General features: G+C 43.6%; 1 pseudogene; it reads right to left on the reverse strand.

Moving 5' to 3' along the window:
• Nucleotides 1-4,596: 4,596 nt before the first annotated feature.
• On the reverse strand, nucleotides 4,597-14,815 carry LOC141735500 (insulin gene enhancer protein ISL-1-like; annotated as a pseudogene).
• Nucleotides 14,816-18,134: the final 3,319 nt, after the last annotated feature.

Raw genomic sequence — 18,134 nt, forward strand, 5'->3', positions numbered from 1 at the left:
CCTGCGTCTTCAGCACACCTCAAATCCCACTGACTGTGCTGCGCGTGAAGTTTGGGATCATTCTGCAACAGCCAGTCGGGCAGTTGCCTGGCTCAGAACGAGCCTGAATTTGAGTCATGCTGGTAGGGCCAAATCCTTCAAAATCTTCCTTGCTTCATATCATGAAGGTGAAATACATGTAAATTAGAACTTCAGAGCTGGTGTGGGGCTAATTCTGTTAAATTTTGCTAAGAGTTCTCTTCTGTAAAATATCGTGTAAGTAATTTGTATGTAGTCTCCTATCCCAGAATTCACAACGTATGAAATTTCCCTTAGGAGGCTGTGAGATAGGGAGTGGCTGTTTTATTTTATAATATTCTGTACATGCAGATGAGCTATTAGCTCCTGTTTCTGATTACCACACCAAAGCAAGATGCTTTTACTGATGCACCGATAGCTTAAGAGGGTTTTTCTCTTATAACAGAAAATTATGCAGTCATTTAAGGTCAAATATGGAAAAAAGTGAGGGTGGTGGAAAGGAAATTACATTTTCCCTACAAAATCACAGCACTTATTTTATACCCACATGTCTAGAGGATTTTTACCACTAACTTCGGTGAGAATTGGACTCAAGCCTTCAAAGCTATGTATTCCTGCTTCACTAGAGGTTAGCAACAAATCCTTACTACCTTCACAGAAGGCCCTGTGTAAACTAGGAAATTTGTTCCTGCAATTCCTGATTCACCAGAGATGTCTAATATTAATTACTTCAGATTACTTACAGTAAGCACTTCCAGGACTAGGACCTCAGCTTGCGTCTTTGAGTTGGGGAAAAAATGATTGGGCTCCAAATATTGGAGTGGGTTTTTAAGTGTCATATATATTGTAAGATCTTCTACATGCCATAGTATCTTTGTTAAAAAAAGGTTAATTTATGGGCTGTAGTTAAAACCTTCATAAACTTTTCAAGTTAATTCCCACCATATTTTACTTGATCGTGCACATCGGTATTATGTCTATATGCCTGCTAAGTTTAACACTTTTCAAACAACACCTTGTATTTGTGACAGATAAAAATAAACATGAAGTTTTACCCATGAGGAAAAAATAAAAAGGAATAGAGAAGTATCAGGATCATGGTTAAGATTCCTTTTGTAGGGAAATGTTGCTCTCTTAATCCTGAATTCCCTGAGTTATTGGGAGTTTAAAATGTTTCAAATGTGTTTGATGGAAAATTATTACTAAATCTTGGCAATATAATTTGCTCTGTACATGAGGAAATTTGCAACTACTAAATCTAGAAAACAGCACTTATCCACAAACCTTCTAAACTGCATAGAGAAACTGGCAAAAAAGAAAAAACTACCCACTGGCAAATTTCATAATTCCACATTAGCAGACTTGGTTTCAGTATCTGCTGCAAATAGCATATCACTGCATCATAGTTATAGCAATCAGCTTGCTTTCTTCCAAAATGGAATATCATGGCCCTGAACTCAACCGCACTGAGAAACTGCACAGAGTTTGGAGAGGAATCACACAGATTCGCAGCAAACTGTTTTGTGTTACAGTAGAGAAACATCAGAGGCGGTGAATGGGCTCATGCACTGTTCAGAAACTTGGAAACCCACCATCCACCCGCCCAACATACTAGGAGAGTTTGAACGCTCATACAAGAGGCACGGAACACTAGGAGCCATTAAGTTTATGTTTATGACACCTGAGATCAAACAGTCATTTAGAGTCATGTAGTGGCTTGCTCTGTTATCAAGAAAACAACAATCAGGAACAATCAGTAAACAGGATATCTCTCCAGCCCCTTTGTTAACTACTTACAGCTCCGCTGAAGCACACAAAGCCCCCCAGCAGCAGCACCCCGCACTGTAAAACGCTGTCGGCATTTTGGGCATGCAGATGGGGTGAGCGCAGGGCTGTGCCTGTGAAACCCGCCCGGCACCGCGAACCCGGAACCCGTTTTGGCTCAGCTCCATCCCGTGCTCTGCGCTCAGGCTGTGGCGGCCCAAGGGCCCCTCATTCCTTCCCCGTTGCCCACTTTTGGGTGACCCAACGTGGATTTGTCAAGATATGTGTATATATATACACACGTATTTAAAGGCAAGAACTTACTGTTGAGATGTTCGACTGATCTCAACGCTGGAATTCGTATCCCCGGCTTCTGCGTCTCACTCCTACATTGGCTGGAGATGCTGAGAGCTAATTAGCCTGGTACAAATATTGAAATGAGAAGAGTTTGAGTATTGGTCTCTGTGTGTACAAACAAAACTCTCGGAGAAATTACAGCAGGCTTTAACAGAACTTATTTGACATTATTAAGAGAGGCTGCAGCAAGAAGAAAAACGGCGGACCTGGAATTGTTAATTGCCGCCGTCACCCGTATCGGGAAGAGGAACCAGCACAGAGCACCATAAGGACGCGCACACGCATTTCATAAAGAGGATGTTTTCTCTCGCTTGTACAAATCCTGCTGCCCAAGCTCAGGAAGAGTGTTCTCCTGAAGACACTGTTACCAAAGACAGGCCTCTGCTTTGTTTATAACCATACACTAACTAAAATGTCGTTTGTTTCCTACTAACCTTCTTACTGTGTGAGAAAACAGCTAATTACTGACTTTCTTACTGTGTGAGAAAATAGTTAGTCACTGAGCTGATGTTACAGGTAGTGATAATGAGGAGACAGCCAGAAGTAGCTGATCACCAAGGATGGGATAACGAGAAGGGTTCTTTTATGCGTCAAGTATGTACTCCTATACCAATTAGGACAGAGCTGTGGCTACTTCAAGGAACATCCTTATCATCCTCAAGAAGTTGGCAAACTTACAGCAAACTTTTACTGTCCTGAGATGACTCAATACCTTAAAAGGATAATGTGAGGAAGGGTCTCCTTACCCAAATGACCACCGAGACACTCATGTTTGCGCAGAAGTGTTTTGCCGACGCAACAAAATTTGATACGCATGTGCAAAAAGACTATTCGGTCATCCTAATGAATATGTAAGCCTAGGTGGAGTTATGTATTAGGCAGGCGGAATAGTGAGAATCTTTTGTGTATAAATAATGGGTGAATATCCCCGGTAAGGTGTGCTAGATTTGTGGGTTTTTCCCCCTAGCACCCGACGTTGAATAAAGCAATATCTCCTCTCTAAACTACTTTGGTATACAGCACTTTCTTTTTATAATTTTTTAAAAATAGTAGAACTCAGCAAAAAGCCTGAGCTCCCAGTTCTTTAAATGTCTTAAACGTTATGTCGGATCATGCTTGGACTAATATCACTTTTAAGGGCAAGGGATGAGGGGGAGAACAAGAAAGTTTCAAACGTTATCGATTGAAAGCTAAGGCATCAACTAGCCCTGATATAATTGTTAAAATGGAAATTTACAAGCTGGTTGTTAATACTTGCAATAAAATATCACACTCCTTTTATTCACTAACGACCTGCTTTGCATGCAATATTTTATTTCAGGTATTTTAGCTGCTAACTTGTAATTATTTAGAAGAGGGAACTTTGTTCATTATTTAATATTAATATTATTATTTTCTCTATTCCAAACACTTATTTAGTGAAATAGTCCCGAAGATATAATAATTCTACATATGGTGCTTTTATTTTACATAATATTTAAGAAAAAAAAAGACAAAGCCCACGTACAATTAGACATATAATTCAAAGATCACAATACAGCCTTTTTTTCTTTTTTCTTTTACTTCAGCAAACAAAAAAATAGAGTCAAATGAAATGAAAAGTGGCAAGTCCTCCGATAATAAATAATAAATTATCTTATAATTTTGCAATGCAAGAACAAAAAATGGATTTTTTTCTTTTTCCTTTTACTTTTTTTTTTAACTTTTCTACTTTTTTCTCTTTATTGAGAAAGGGAGAGAGAAAGAGAGAAAAACAGTCATTTTAACCAATTACTATATACATCTTTGGGGGAGGGGAAGGTTCTTGGACGGACACATTTCAAACATAATCCCGAGACACTTTGTGGCAAAATAGAGGTATACATTGTTGCAATGCTTTCATAAATTGTTTTTTAAAGAAGAAGTAAAAAACCTATTTTTAATCGCTTCAGACTTGATAGAGGACGGATCTCAACCAAACAAAATCAAAACCCCGCTACAATACATGCTAGAAGAGACCCAGGAAACAACTCTTTGTTAGAGTCAACATTGCAAACCAATGCAGCTCCACCTTCCTGCAATGAATCTTTCAACAACACGGAGCTAAATCATCTCTTTCCTGATGATCGAAACCCTACTGGAGCTCCTTTTGGCAAGGCAATGACCAATATAGAAACAGCACCGTTAGGACTGGGAGGGACTAGATAGAAAGTCCCTCTACCTTAGTTTCTCCCCAAGACGTGCAGTCAAATGAAAAGATAATTTTTTTCACTTTTTTTTTTTGAGATACACGAGTACAAATACTTTATGTTTTGAAAACATCTTTTTGATTCTCCTCTGATGACTGAATAGGGCGGGTTTTGGTTTTTTAGTATTTATTCTAGTAAGATCCTGTGATTGTCTTCACAGTGTTGCTACCATATTACCTTGTCTTTTCAAACATGACTCCATTATTTCATGGAGCAGTTCCTTGCTAGGTTCATTACAGGGTTGTTAAATACTTTTCCTCCCTGAATTTCAGAGTCCCACATGATCACTTTCCCACTCTCTCCAACAGGGGTGATGGTAAGGGTATAACAACAGAAGAAATCTGAATGAATGTTCCTTATGCCTCAATAGGACTGACTACCATGCTGTTGGGCGTATCTGGGAGCTGAGAAGACATTGATGCTACTTCACTTCCAGTAGAATTGGAACCGGGTCCTCCTTCTGAAAAATAACCTGCCAAAAAAAAAAAAAGTTTTATAACTAACAATCAAAGAAAAGTAGCAGGCAAAGGCAAAGAAGAATGCAAAAATAAATATACAGGCATGTAGCCGAATGGCCTGATACATCTCCACGGGAGGCTGTGTCACTGCTTGTTGCTTTATTTAGTTTCCCCATTGACTTCATAGTAATCTTCTCCAGGCCTTTGGCCAAATCACCGGAAAAAAAGCAGGTTAAAAAAAAATTTAAAAAGAAGAAGACTGAAAAATCAAGCAAATAAAAAAACAACCTTAGTAATGAGGCCTTCTTCCCTGTCTTGCAAGAGTGGCAATCCCAACAGGATGTTCTAGTCAATTATTTAAGAGTGCATGTGTTTTTTTTGACACAAAACTGCAAGGTTACTTTTTTCTCCTTTTGTGCACATAATAAACTAAACCTGGAAGGAGCATCCAAGAGCAGAAGGCATTTGAAACAAGCCATCCTCTTTCATTAGTGATTTGAAGCAGGTGGTATCTTTTAATGCAAGTCAGTTTGATAAAAAAGGTCACGCTTCTCCATTCTAATGTTCCCTGTGGCTCCCCTTAGTTTAAGAGCAGCATTGGGAAAAAGGCATGATTGAAAGGCTGATGAACTGTCTGTTTTATCCACAGTTCATTTTAACTCTTTTCAGTATCAGACATTATGCCCAATATATATCGATATCTATCTGTCTATCTAATCATCTGTGTGTGTGTGTGTATTTGGGCTATCCATCTTCCATTTTGCTTTTTTTTTTTTTAGACCTACTCCTTAAGAAAACTTACTGCATCAAAGGTTTTTAAAGTCTCCTATTCTGTTAAGGCACAATAAGTAAGGCAGACGAAGGAAATCACTTTTTCTTGTGTCTGCTTGACAGCTTGATTAAAGCAGGAAAACCGGTGGTTGCTCTAAAGGTAAGATGATGCAAACATCCCTACAGCTTTCCAAGCAAGCACGGTGTGCCAGGGGAGGGAAGCACGCTGCAGCCTGCCACTGGGGAAAAAAAAAAAAAGCGATCCTGTAAAAGAGTGATACTAAACTGAAAAGGCCTGAAAATATTTCTAGACATGGCTTCATTTTCCATCGCTTCATGTGGAAAAAAATGCCCAACAGAACAGAAAAGGGTCTATATATTAATGTTTCATTATTAAGTATTATTTTGAATCACTGAAAAAACATACACAATGTACCTTATTATTTTAAAGATCTGTTTTTAACACACTTAGGCCAGGAAATTGAGTTAAGTTTGAACTTCTGTTCTTAATTCACCCTGTTGGGCCTAAGTATTGCAGGTCCCATATGAGCTGCCAAATGACGTAGGCATAAGGAAGTGAGTTTAGAACAGAATTTATTCTAAAATGTCTGTTTTCTTTCGTCTTAAGGCAGTTTATTATATTGTTTGAATTTTTCACGTGAATACGTACTAACAATTCCCTTTCTGAAGCACAACATTTAATGTAAACTATATATATGTATATATTTGTGTGTATATATCTATCTATATATATAAAGTTATATCTAGAGGTACATGTGTAAAACAAGGACTTTGACAATTTAATTGAGCTACTCATGTTTGCGTGACAAAACAAGGACACAGACTGACATTGCAATAATGTATTTAAAATCCACCCTATCTATAGTATAAAGGGAAAATTGGCCCAAAGGGGGGAGGGGTGAATTTTAGAAACGGCTAACATAAATGTACATATGTGTATGTGAAAATGAAGAAATGATATGTAAAGAATGTTTTAGTTCTCTGGATAGAGGTGCTTTCAGTTTTCGGGAGTGTGCAAGCTGAGTTAGTCTCAGACCTGGGTCGGGCCTTATCCATCACCCACTCAACTCGGCAAGAGCTCTGCTGTGCACAAAGGTAGATTTTGCACCAAGCCCTATTAAATCAGTTCAATTTGACGCAATTACAGAGTGCCATCATACCTATCTTGCAATTTCAGGAAAACCTGGCTAGATTAGATTGCTCGTCTCTCTGAGGGCATACAGCGCATTTAGGGAATTCCCCATTGCTCTGCCCCGGGTACACGCTGGCTTGCTCCGGCTGGTAACCGACACTTACGAGTTGCTGAAAAGCAGGTTGAGCTATGTCACTCTGCAATGCAAAGTCACTCAGTACTTTCCAGGGCGGCTGGTAACTCTGCACCTCCACCGGGTTCGCCTGTAAACCACCGTCATGTCTCTCCGGACTAGCAGCCACCATCGGAGTTCCTGTCATCCCTTGGATATTCTGTGAACAGCCCAGCAAAAGATGTTAATGAGCTTGGTTAACTTCGTTGTATATAAGCGCTGAATCAATAAGCTTTCTGTCTTATCTATACAGTCGTTGTCGCTTGTATTTGCTTTGTTAATCTGCTGTGACTGTTTTACTCTGTTGTACTCTAGGTCAGCCTATTTCTACCTGCTGCATTTATCACAGTGGAAGTTTGCTTTCTTTCCCTTTAATCCTCGTATTTCTCTCAAGGCATATATTCCTCCCAAGTTTTCTTAAACACGAGCACTCTGTATCTTGGCTGCCGATGCACGGCTCGGCACAAGAAACGGTTAATCATGTTCCCTTTCTATTTTGCATTCAGGCTGCTTTTGTTCTGCATGACCTTAACTGGATCATATACCCATTGCACGGCAAACCTGGGGTACATAAGTACCGCGCTCTTTCAAAAAAAAACCCCAACAAACAAACAAAAAACCCAGCCCTCCCAGTATACCCTGTGGTGCAGGCACTGTGTACAAAATAACTCCAAGCCTCGACGAATAGATTGTTCAGGCAAGTTAGTAACATCGTGTTTTATTGCATTCCAACAGGGTAAAATGAAACTCTTTAAATTCCACTTAACTAGGCAGCCTTATGAATTAATAGTCATTCTCAGGTCAGTCAATATACAGGGGGAGAATAACAGACTCTTCTTCAAGTGGACTAACAACAACAGGAAAAAAAAAATCTTAAAATGGAGATGGAGACAGACAGTTTGCTATGCTGAATCCAGCGCTTTCCGCTTGTTTGCATCTCACATGCATATTCCCGCAGACAAGAACTCAATATATTTCTACGCAAGAACTATATATATTTTAAATAACCTGTAAACACGATGATAATTCCATAAACTTTGCATTGCATTTGTCTTTTTTCTACAGTAAGTGAACTGACACACGCATACACATTGTAGTATATAAAGTGCTAAGAAAATACATCCAATTTCCCTTTTACTCATGGGTTTTACTTCTGGGTTTACTCCTGTGTAAAACCATTGAGAGAGGGTGAAAGTATCATTTTCCCCTCAAGGACTTCTTTGCATTTACAATATAAATATTACACAACGCTGGGATTATTACAACCCATAAACTCTGTAGCTCGCAATTCATGCTGCAGAGAAGTTAGTCTAATCCACTGCGTATTCTTAGCCCCACAAAAAGACATGCATTCGCTTGAGCTGTCTATATTGGCTTCTTGCTGTCGTCTGTTTTAATTGCACTGACAGTAGAACAAGCGAATAATAGTTAAGCGGTATCATTTTAAGGGAGCTCCCACAAAATCAAAAACGTCAAACTGACCCCAGAGGCTGGCCAGGCTGGACATAGCCCAGGCGTTTCTCCTTGGGAAGCACGGTCAGAGGCTGAAGCCACTTACAGTTCTGTCATTGGGTTGCTGTTGCTGAAGTTGCTTCATCATAATGCTCCTTTTTTTGTCCTTGCACCGCTTGTTTTGAAACCAAACCCTGATGACCCTCAGGCTGAGGCTAGTCATTTCTACCAGCTGCTCTTTCATGAGGGCGTCAGGTCTGGGGTTGGCAGCGTAACAGGTCCTCAAGGTGTGAAGCTGTTTTTCATTAAGGACAGTCCGGACTCGGGTGGTCTTCTCAGGCTGCTTGTGGATGTGGGGTCACAGAGCTGGCTGTCCGACCGAGATAGGTTCTGCTGTAAGGGAAGGGAAAGGGAGGAACAAGATCCCCATGAGTAGGAAGCGGGGAGTCTGCAGAATCTGTGAATCTAAGCTGGTGGGACAAGGGGAGGCGGGGTGGGTGGGTGATGAGCCCTCTTTCAAAGGCCATTCAAGCAGTCAGATCTATCAGAGCTCCCGCAGCCTTCTCTGCTTTATGCGCTGGTGGTGACAGGACTGATATTTCTGACTCCACAGATAATTAATTTGCAAAAACAAACCACCACCACCTCCCAAACCCCTTAATGACAGAAGCTCGAACCTGTATGAGACTTGACAGGGGAGGGCGAGTTCGCTAAGGTGTGCGTGCGCTAGGAAAGGAGGGGGAGGGGGTTTCTGTATTTATTTCCTGACAAATCACCAAAACAGATTTTTGGCCTGAAAAGTAATAAAAGAATACTTCTTAAAGTAATCATAATTTGGGGCTGCTTTTTGTCTGCTTCTTCTAGCTCAGTTTAGCCAGAGGCCACGATAATTTTCAACAGCTCCCGGCATTTTGATGCTTCCAAATCAAAGCAAAACAAGCCAAATCTGCTGCACTGTAACCATGGAGGAAAATCCTGTGAGAACTCCGTATCCCAAAGCTCGGGAGACGGAGGTCTATCTTAGAAAGTGGAGGTGCTAGGTGAATTTATGTCAACTTTTGATGAATACTTAAAAAATATGGATGTTTCGCCAGTTCTTTAAAAGGGGAGCAAGGCTAGCAACTCATGAAAACCACCAAGAAACGCAAAACGGGTAACGTCACATCAAGAGCTAAAAATATTCATGTGATTGTGCTATTCTTCTGTGTATTGTGTAGCTATCTAGATGTAATTTGACCCAGTCAAGGGAAAAAAAAAAAAAAAGCTTTTGTACAGTCGGGTTCCGACTTCTCTGATTAAAACAATAAATCAGCGAATTCAATGAAGACAATACGAAGGCTTCAATTATTAGCAGTGTTATATCTGCAGACACAATAGAGATATAGGATTTTTTTTTCTCTATATATATATATAGATATGTCACCTGAAAGCAGCTCAGAAGCGGGAAACGAGCCCGTTAAAATATAGCTGTGTTTGTAAATAACCTTTCGAGTTACAATTACTTGCACAGCAATAACGCCGGCCAATCTTGTTTTGTCCAGCCTAGTTTGCCTCAAAGAGACGTTCCTCTTCCTAAAGCTAAGCGTCTCTGGGTATCTGATGTACACGTCGAGAACTAAAAATGTAAGTATAAGTTGTAAGGTGGGGCGACTCTGAAGTTACAATGCTGAGTTTTAAGATGAAATTCTCATCAAATCACATAAAACGTTTCAAGAAGGCAGAATCACTTTAAAAGGCAATTACTGACGATTAGCTTGTTGACAGTTTTAAATTACGGCCTAAGTGCTCGCCTGTAGTTATGAAATCTATCTATTTTCGGACCCCACTTCCTCCAGTGCTTAAAACAGCTTTTACACAGTCCGTCTCCGACTTAGGCTCCCGGCTGCCCCGGACTCAGGGGGGGCTCCTTGCACCCGGTGTCAGGTCGGAGCAGGAGGTGTGCAGGCTGGCAGGGGGTGCAGCCCGCCGCGGCCCCCTGCGGAGGTGTCTCCGCCTCACGCATACTGCGTACGCGGGCGTTTCTTCCAGAAGCCTGACCCGCGGCAGCCCCGGGCATGGGGCACGCCGCCGCTGCCTCTCCGCGGGCGCGCACGATCGGGGCCGCCTTTCCGCGGGGCGCGGAGCCCGCTGCATGCGGCAGGGCCCCCTGCCAGGCGCCGGGCCGGGCCGGGCCAAACCCCGCGGGCTTCCGCGGCACCGGGTGCGGACGGTACCTGCCATCTGCAGCGGCCGGGCGGGGTGCAGGGGGCTAGAGGCCGTCCTCCCGCAGCGCGAATTCATCGCTGGGGATGAGCTGGCGGCTGCAGGCCACGCAGCGGTAACATTCGATGTGGTACACCTTGGCGCGGGTACGCATCACGAAGTCGTTCTTGCTGAAGCCGATGCTGCATTTGGCGCACTTGATGCCATATAACCTGAGCAGGGCCCAGCCCAGAAAGAAGGAGGAGGGAGGGAAGGAGGGAGAGCGCGAGAGGGTGAAGAGAAGGACAAGGAAAGGGCGGGGGTGGGGGGAGAGAAAGGAAGGGGGAAAAGAGAGAGGTTTTCACTCCCGCTCGTAGTCAGCCCCATGGCCCCCAGTAGACGCGCCACACGCAGTCCACTAGTTAAACAAGCCTTGAAAATACAGAAGCCAGAAGAGGAAAGAAATGAAACGGATTAATTTGCTGCCGGTGACCTGATGCCCCCGCCGTAAAAGACGGCAGGGACCCGGACACGCCGGTGGGCAGTGAGAGGGGGAAGGGAAGGGGCGGCGGAGGTGGAAGGAGAACTAGGGAGAGAAACATAAAAAGACCCCCTCCCTTCCTGAGGAGATGTTGACCTCTCCCTCCTGCCCCAGCGCCCGGGCTGCACCAGGCGAGGGGCCGTCCCTGCCCTCTCCCTCCCTCCGGCACGGCGGAGGTACCTGACCTAGGCTGGCCCGGAGCTGAACCGGATCGCCCAGGTACACCGGGGAAAGACGAGGCTGGCGAAACTGCCATCCACTCACCACAAACGTGCCTCACCAAATGCTGTTATTTTTGTGAGAAAGCCAATCAGGACTTCTGCCGCTTAATGCGTGCCCGGGTTCGCAGCAGGGGTGGCTCTGCCAGCGGCCGGGGCTCTTCCCCTTGTCCTTTCTCACTAGCTTCATTTCATACAACAATATAGGCATACACACACATCCCCTTTCATGTGTATATATATATACACACACACGCTCACATATATAGTAGTGAACTCCCTCACCCCCCTACTAAAACGCATTTTCGGTGCTTTGGCTCTGCAGCCTGCTCCTACCTCAGCCTCACTGCTCCTTCTCCCCTCCTGCTCACGCTCCCATCTTGAGCCAGGGCTCAAACTCTCCGGTAGGAGCAAAAGGGCAACTTCTCGCTGACAGCCCCACGCGGCAAATAATGGATTTCTGGGGTTACACGCTGGAGTGGGTAGCGGGTTCCTCGTCTCCCATGGAGGAGAGGGGGACAGTTCATCCATCAGTAGATGAACATGAGAAAATGCTCCAACTTGGGCGTCTAGAACTGCACAGTCTCTCGGCTCTCACCGAGTGCTCCTTAGCCAGCCTCCAAGGTATTAAGTAAAATTAACATCTTTCTGCAAATGTACGGATATATGCACATATACATGCACACAATCCACAGAACTGCAAAAGCTGTTCTTAAAACTGAGCTAATAGTCATACCCACACATTTCCTCACCAGTACACTTCATTAGAGAGAGTCATACATTAGACGTGTACTTGTGGGTACAGATGTTTATTTACATACATCTTTAGCTGGTATGTCTATGGAGGTGTAGTCACCCTATATTCAGAGCTACATATTTCTGAATTATAACGTTTTGAGAAGAAAAAATCTCCAACAAACAAACAGCTAAACGGCAAAAGAACAGCGCGATCGCAAATTGTACAAAAGTTGGGGGGGTGCCCACATGTCTGACAATTATAGATTGGCTCACGGTCCAATGCAAAGTCGACTTGCACATAACGTACATCTTACTTTTAAAATTGTAGCAAATTAAAAGTATTGCATATTAACTTAAAAGAGCTGCATTTTTTTTGATTGTTTAAATTTCGCCCACTGAGAAGGTAAGTGAGCACATCTCAGTCCCAAATGTTTTCCTTCCATTTGAAAATAGTGAAAGGACGAATGCGTACTGTTTTATCACCATAATAAAACTTTGAGAATAACCTCACAACATGGCTTGAAGGAATGATCTGCTTATGAACTGTGCATTGGAGAAGGAAAGACTCAAGTGCTTTATTTCAATTCAGAATTACAAAGAAACTAGAAAAAATATCTTAGGTAGCTAGGTAGGTACTTGCTCACAAAGCTTTCTGTAATAAAAATAAATACTGTCCATACCTCAGTGTCATGCAAAATTCCGGTTTGGCAAACTCAGTAGACGACAGTGACACGGATCAGCATGACCCAGGAGCACAAATAATAAACACGCTTGAAATTCCTGCTTTAGTTTCTCTACAGTGTCAGGATCGGCAGCTCTTGCATTTTATCAGTTACCAGATTTTAATGTGAGAAAGGAAGCGGTTCCATTATCTAAATATACACAATTGTTTGCGAACAGACGATGGGCAATTTGATCTGCTCTAATTCATCGGTATAGATAAGATAAGAGAGGACAGTCAGATATCACCAAAGGGCTTAATATTTAAAAAGATTAAATATCAGTTATTTTAGCGAAGAAACATTTCGGTCTAGGTTTTAACCTTCCCACAAAATGATCCTTTATTCTGAAGGAAATTTCGGGTTTGTTTCTCTTTTGTTTTGTTTGTTTGTTTGTTTGTTTTTGGTAGGCCTAGTTTAAATAGGGGCTTTTTTGCCCGTGTATTTATTTTTACAGCATACATGCTTGAAGTGCCTTTCTTATGAATGCCGTTATGCCTTTGCAAAAACACACAGAGATGCATTTCTCAGGTTGTGTTAAAAAGCGATCAGTTCCGTGCTGCTCATATCTACGCTACTGAAAACATTCTCCATTACCTACGATTTCCCACTTTGTTAGAATCACAGGATGCATTGCCAAAGTCGTCAGGAGGGTCCCATACAGTCGCTAGCTGTTTCCGATTGTGGTTTTGTTTATACAGAGATTTGTATTTGAATTTGTGGAATCAAAAAACTTGTTGACTAAAACTTTTTTTTCCTCGCCTGTCTATCTATGGGGAAAACACTTTAAAATATACTAATTGTCTTTTCATCCTCTTTCTTTTATAATATTTAAAAAAAAATCTCACCGAAGAATTAAACAACGTAAATGTCGTACCTGATATAATCTCTTTTACGGTAGGTTTTGCCACCCCTAACAAAGCACGTACAGGTTTCGTCCAAATACTGATTACACTCTGCACACTTCAAACACGTTGCGTGCCATTCCAAATCCGGAGAAACCCTCAGAATATACTGATCGTGAATTTGATTGCCGCAACCAAAACATAGGGAAATCAGGCGTTTTTCTGAAATGAAAATAAATACATACTTGACTATCCATTTACTCTCCTACAGAGATAAACACACTTTTAGTGTCGTTCCCTTATAGGGCGTATTCTGGGAGCGTTGTTTTTTGGTGGTTTGGGGGTTTTTTTAGAGTATTACACTTTTGAATGGTAATTGAAGTGTGTCGTCATTTAGGAAGGAGGCAGAACATGTTAAAATGCAGATGTGAACAGTCTTCGGGGTGAAGGTCCTCATTTCGCAAGCCTTGCACGGAATCAAAACTCTGCACTCCCTCGTGGGTTTATTTTTATTTTATTCTTTGCTTGTTTGGATTCCTTTCCTTACCGGGAGAGCACCTATATGTTTGATTTCATTTTTTAAGAGGTTCTGATTGGAAACATCGAACGCAAGGCTGGGTGCGCTTCCCATTCAGCCCTTTGCCATAGAAGAGGAGACTCGAGGCTGCTAACAAGAACAAGCATCATTATGGTTGTCACTTGCTCTCTTTTGCAAATCTAATGCTAATTCCCCTAGACGGACTAGGTGCTGGATAGTTAGTCAGTCTCACCGCAGTCTAGCATGAAGAGAATTTGAGGCTCCGTGGTTGGAGATCCCGTCAAAATCCTGCCTGCTCCCCAAACTTTAAAAGAGAGCAGGACCCCAGGCTATTAACGTACAAGGTTACGAGGTTAAAACACAGCAAGCATGCAGGCATGGCAACAAAGGCACCTTATGTACCATTCGAATGAAGTTCAGCTCTTTATCAGTTCGCCTGCCTGAGACGATTACAATAGACAGCACATTTATTCCAACAACGGTAAAAATTCCGCCTTACTTTTTGGTGGGTCTCCCATGTCTCCCATATCTGTAAGAAGGCGTAATGTCCACAGTGAAATGGTGTACGGTTTCGTTTTAAGAACTCAAAGTAGTTTTGAGAGCTGTCGCTAATAAAAAAATAAATCAGTAGAAGTAGTAAAAACAAAAGAAAAAAAACTCGAAAAGAAAAAGAAAAAAAAAGGCACCGTTGTGGGAAATATTGTCAAGGCTGCGGAAAGAAAATGGGGCGCGGCGGGGTTGGGCTGCGTGCGAACGGCGCGGCAATGCCGGACTAGGTGCTGATAGCTCGGGTACTCGCCTCGCCCTTACCGCTTTCTCAAACTTCTCTGCTTCAACTCAGCCTGCTCGTCATGTGCGGGGACGTCACGCCTGTGCGGCGCCCAGAACGGCGCAGGTGTTCTGATGATCATATTTCAGCATCAAGCAGTGCGGCTGCTTCGGTTTGGGCTTTCGGAGGCAGCTTTTTCTCGCTCCTTAGTTGCGGTTCCCTTTATACTTTTTTTCTTGTCTCTCTCCGTCCCCTGCCGCTTATCTCCTGTCACACCTTTCATTTTCCTTCCCGGCCCACTCGGCCTCCTCCACCTCTTCCCCCCACTCGGGCTTGCCGTGCCATATTTACAATTTCTGTATGGTTTTTTGTTTGGGTTTTGTGTGTGTGTTTTGGTTTGGATTTTTTTTGTGTGTGTTAATTCAGCTGTTTCCTTTCCGAGTGTTTCTTTCCTAGGCGTAGCTGTCTTGAGCAGAGGGCAAGGCAAGCCCAAGAGGGCACGGCGCCCTGTAGCCTGCCCCTTTCAAAGGGCAGGCTCTGCTTAGGCTACACGGTGAGTTTCCTTTAGTCTGTGCGCGAAACTGTACCCGCTCCCGAGCGTGTCCATCCCAAACCCTTCTGAATCCTCCCACCCATCTTAAAGGTCCCCTTTGAGTTTGTTTAAATCCCATTTTCGCGTTCTGTTCCATATGGGCTGTTACACCGCCCTCATCAACGTAGTGTATAAGTGCCCTCCAATCACTACTCATGAGGAAAATGTATTTTTTTCAAAGTCCTTTTTTTTGTTTTTAAAACGCAACCGACGAAACTAGAGTTTGAGTGAAAGAGAAGCAAAGCCATATTCACGCGGAATATCTTCCCGTGGGGAAATCTGGTTGCAATAAAGCAGCCAAGAAAAAGTTGCATTTGCTGATGAGACAGCTACTAAACAACAGACCTCCTCGGAGTCCTAATTTAGTTTGCAAGTTGTTTTCCTTTGCAAAGCTGAGGAAGCAAACACTCCCTCCAGTTTTATTTCACACAATAAGTGGGACCCAGCGTTGACGCTTGTAGAGATAACTAAGTTGCCTTGAAATGATCTCAAGATAGTGTCAGGAGGTAAATATACGGTAGTAAACACACACACAGTTACTTTACATATTCGACGTTTAAATAAAAAGTGGGAAATGCAACTCTACTAAGTGATCACTTCTACATCCAAGAAACTGGCAATAAACATATATGTGAGTGTGTTTATGTATATACATATATATATGAGACTGTGTTTATATATACTGTGTTTTAGCCGAGTAAACCAGAAAGCAATTATCAGGAATTACTGCTGATACTGGCAGCTTCGGACAGCCTGGCACGTATTTGGGGCAAACCTTTAGTAATTTTCGATTTCACTTAAATCGACTTAGACTGCGGTGTCGCCCCTGTGTCGTTCGCCCGGGCTAGGGGTGCACTGCCGTGGCCTGCAGCGGCCGCGCGCTCACCCCGCAGCCCCCGCGGCTCGGCACGGCCGCCTCCTCCGCAGGATCGCAGCGCGCGCCTCGTTGCCCGCGGAAGGCACGTTGCGGTGCTTGGCGTGAGCAGAGGCGGCACTCATCGTGGCGGGGGATCGGAAGCGCGCAGCCCTCCGTGCGGGACCGTCCTTCGTCCGGTCGCCCCTTCATACGGTCGCCCCTTCCCCAGCCGACCTCTCCCCGCGCCAGGGCGCGCGGGCGGCGCGGCGACCTCTGCTGTCCGAGGGGCTATCAGCCGCGGCCCCACGGAGTAGACGCGTTTCTGACCTTTTGTGCCTTTCCGCCTAGTACTCTGCAAATATCACACTCACACCCCCTCCGCACGGGGCATGCCGAGACCACTCTCACGCTCCCCGGGGTGACTTCGAGGACTACGAGCTGGCAAAAGATCCGAGCGTAGGTAATTAAAATAAGGAGTCACCCCAATGACTGAGAAAAAAATCCGCGGATTTTATGAGAGACTGAAACAGGAAAAGTGTTTTTCCGTACTCCTATGCATTTTTGTCCCGATTAAAATACGCTGTCTCCCAGCTCTGAAATAACGCATCTTATTTTCCACCGTTACACCTCTGTTTGAAAATAATTCAGTTTGGTTTTAATTCTATTAACCCCCACTCCCTTTGTGGTTTTTTAACTACTACTTCTGGGAGAGGTGATTGCATTTTAAGCTTGGTCTTTGCAATAAGCGAGAAACCTGTCTCAGCCCCAACAAACCAGGATTGTGAAGAAAAGGAGGGCTTTGATCAAGGTTTTTACACCCCTCCTGTGCTATTGATGTATTCGATTCGCGTTCCCAGGGAGACGAAGCTCTATATTTAGCCAGCGTCAGAATCGGGTTTGAGGGAGTGGAATAATGAATGTAATTTCAATGAATAAGGTATTTAGAGAAAAACCTTGCTGGAGGATTTATCTTTTATGATATCAATATACACGTGAATGGGAAGACATAAAACGTGATTTGTACGTATTTGAGACACTTCCGAAAATATATGTTAATTTTATTTTTTCCTTGCCTTTTCTTATTTATTTACTTTGGGGGAGGGGACTGGAGGAGCCTGCTAAAAGTCGGTGGTTCTACGCAGTAATCAATAGCTTTCACCACGGTGAGGGGCTCAAATGAGATTATATGCATTCGAGGGAAGGAAAAAACCTCACCCAAACCAAACACCAAACCGACAGTGGCGATTAAGCCTTTCCGTCTCGTAAAGAACAGCTATAAATTCGGTCCTGAGTTTGTTTAGTGGTGAAAACTAGGACGGTTCCACAGGGAAAAACAAACAAACAAACAAAAAAACAAACCCAAAACCCACCATCTTTGGGAAATTAATAAAGAAGTAATGCTGGTTTCGGAAGGAAGGCTGCATTAGGGGCTGAGTGAGATGCCCTTGATGACGAGGGCTGGGGCAGTAGCGGGCTGCGGCGGCAGAGTCCCGGTGCGAACGGGGCAGCGCGGGGCTCCCCATACCGCCCCGCTGGGGCCCGTTGCGATCATCGTCCCGGGGCTCAGACCCTGGGACTTGGCCACGGGAGTTAGCAAGGTCCTCATACACACAGAGACTGATTCTTCAGGAAGGCTATTTTTGTCCCGCTACATCGCGGTGGCTCAGCGCAGCCTCGCCACTTGGGCTCCTTCAGTCAGCTCCAGTTTAAAACGTTTCTTGAGGCGCTTTGGGACAGAAAGATGCTTTGCAAGAAGAGTCTGGG

Source organism: Larus michahellis, chromosome W, assembly GCF_964199755.1.
Source record: "Larus michahellis chromosome W, bLarMic1.1, whole genome shotgun sequence".
Lineage (NCBI taxonomy): Eukaryota > Metazoa > Chordata > Aves > Charadriiformes > Laridae > Larus > Larus michahellis.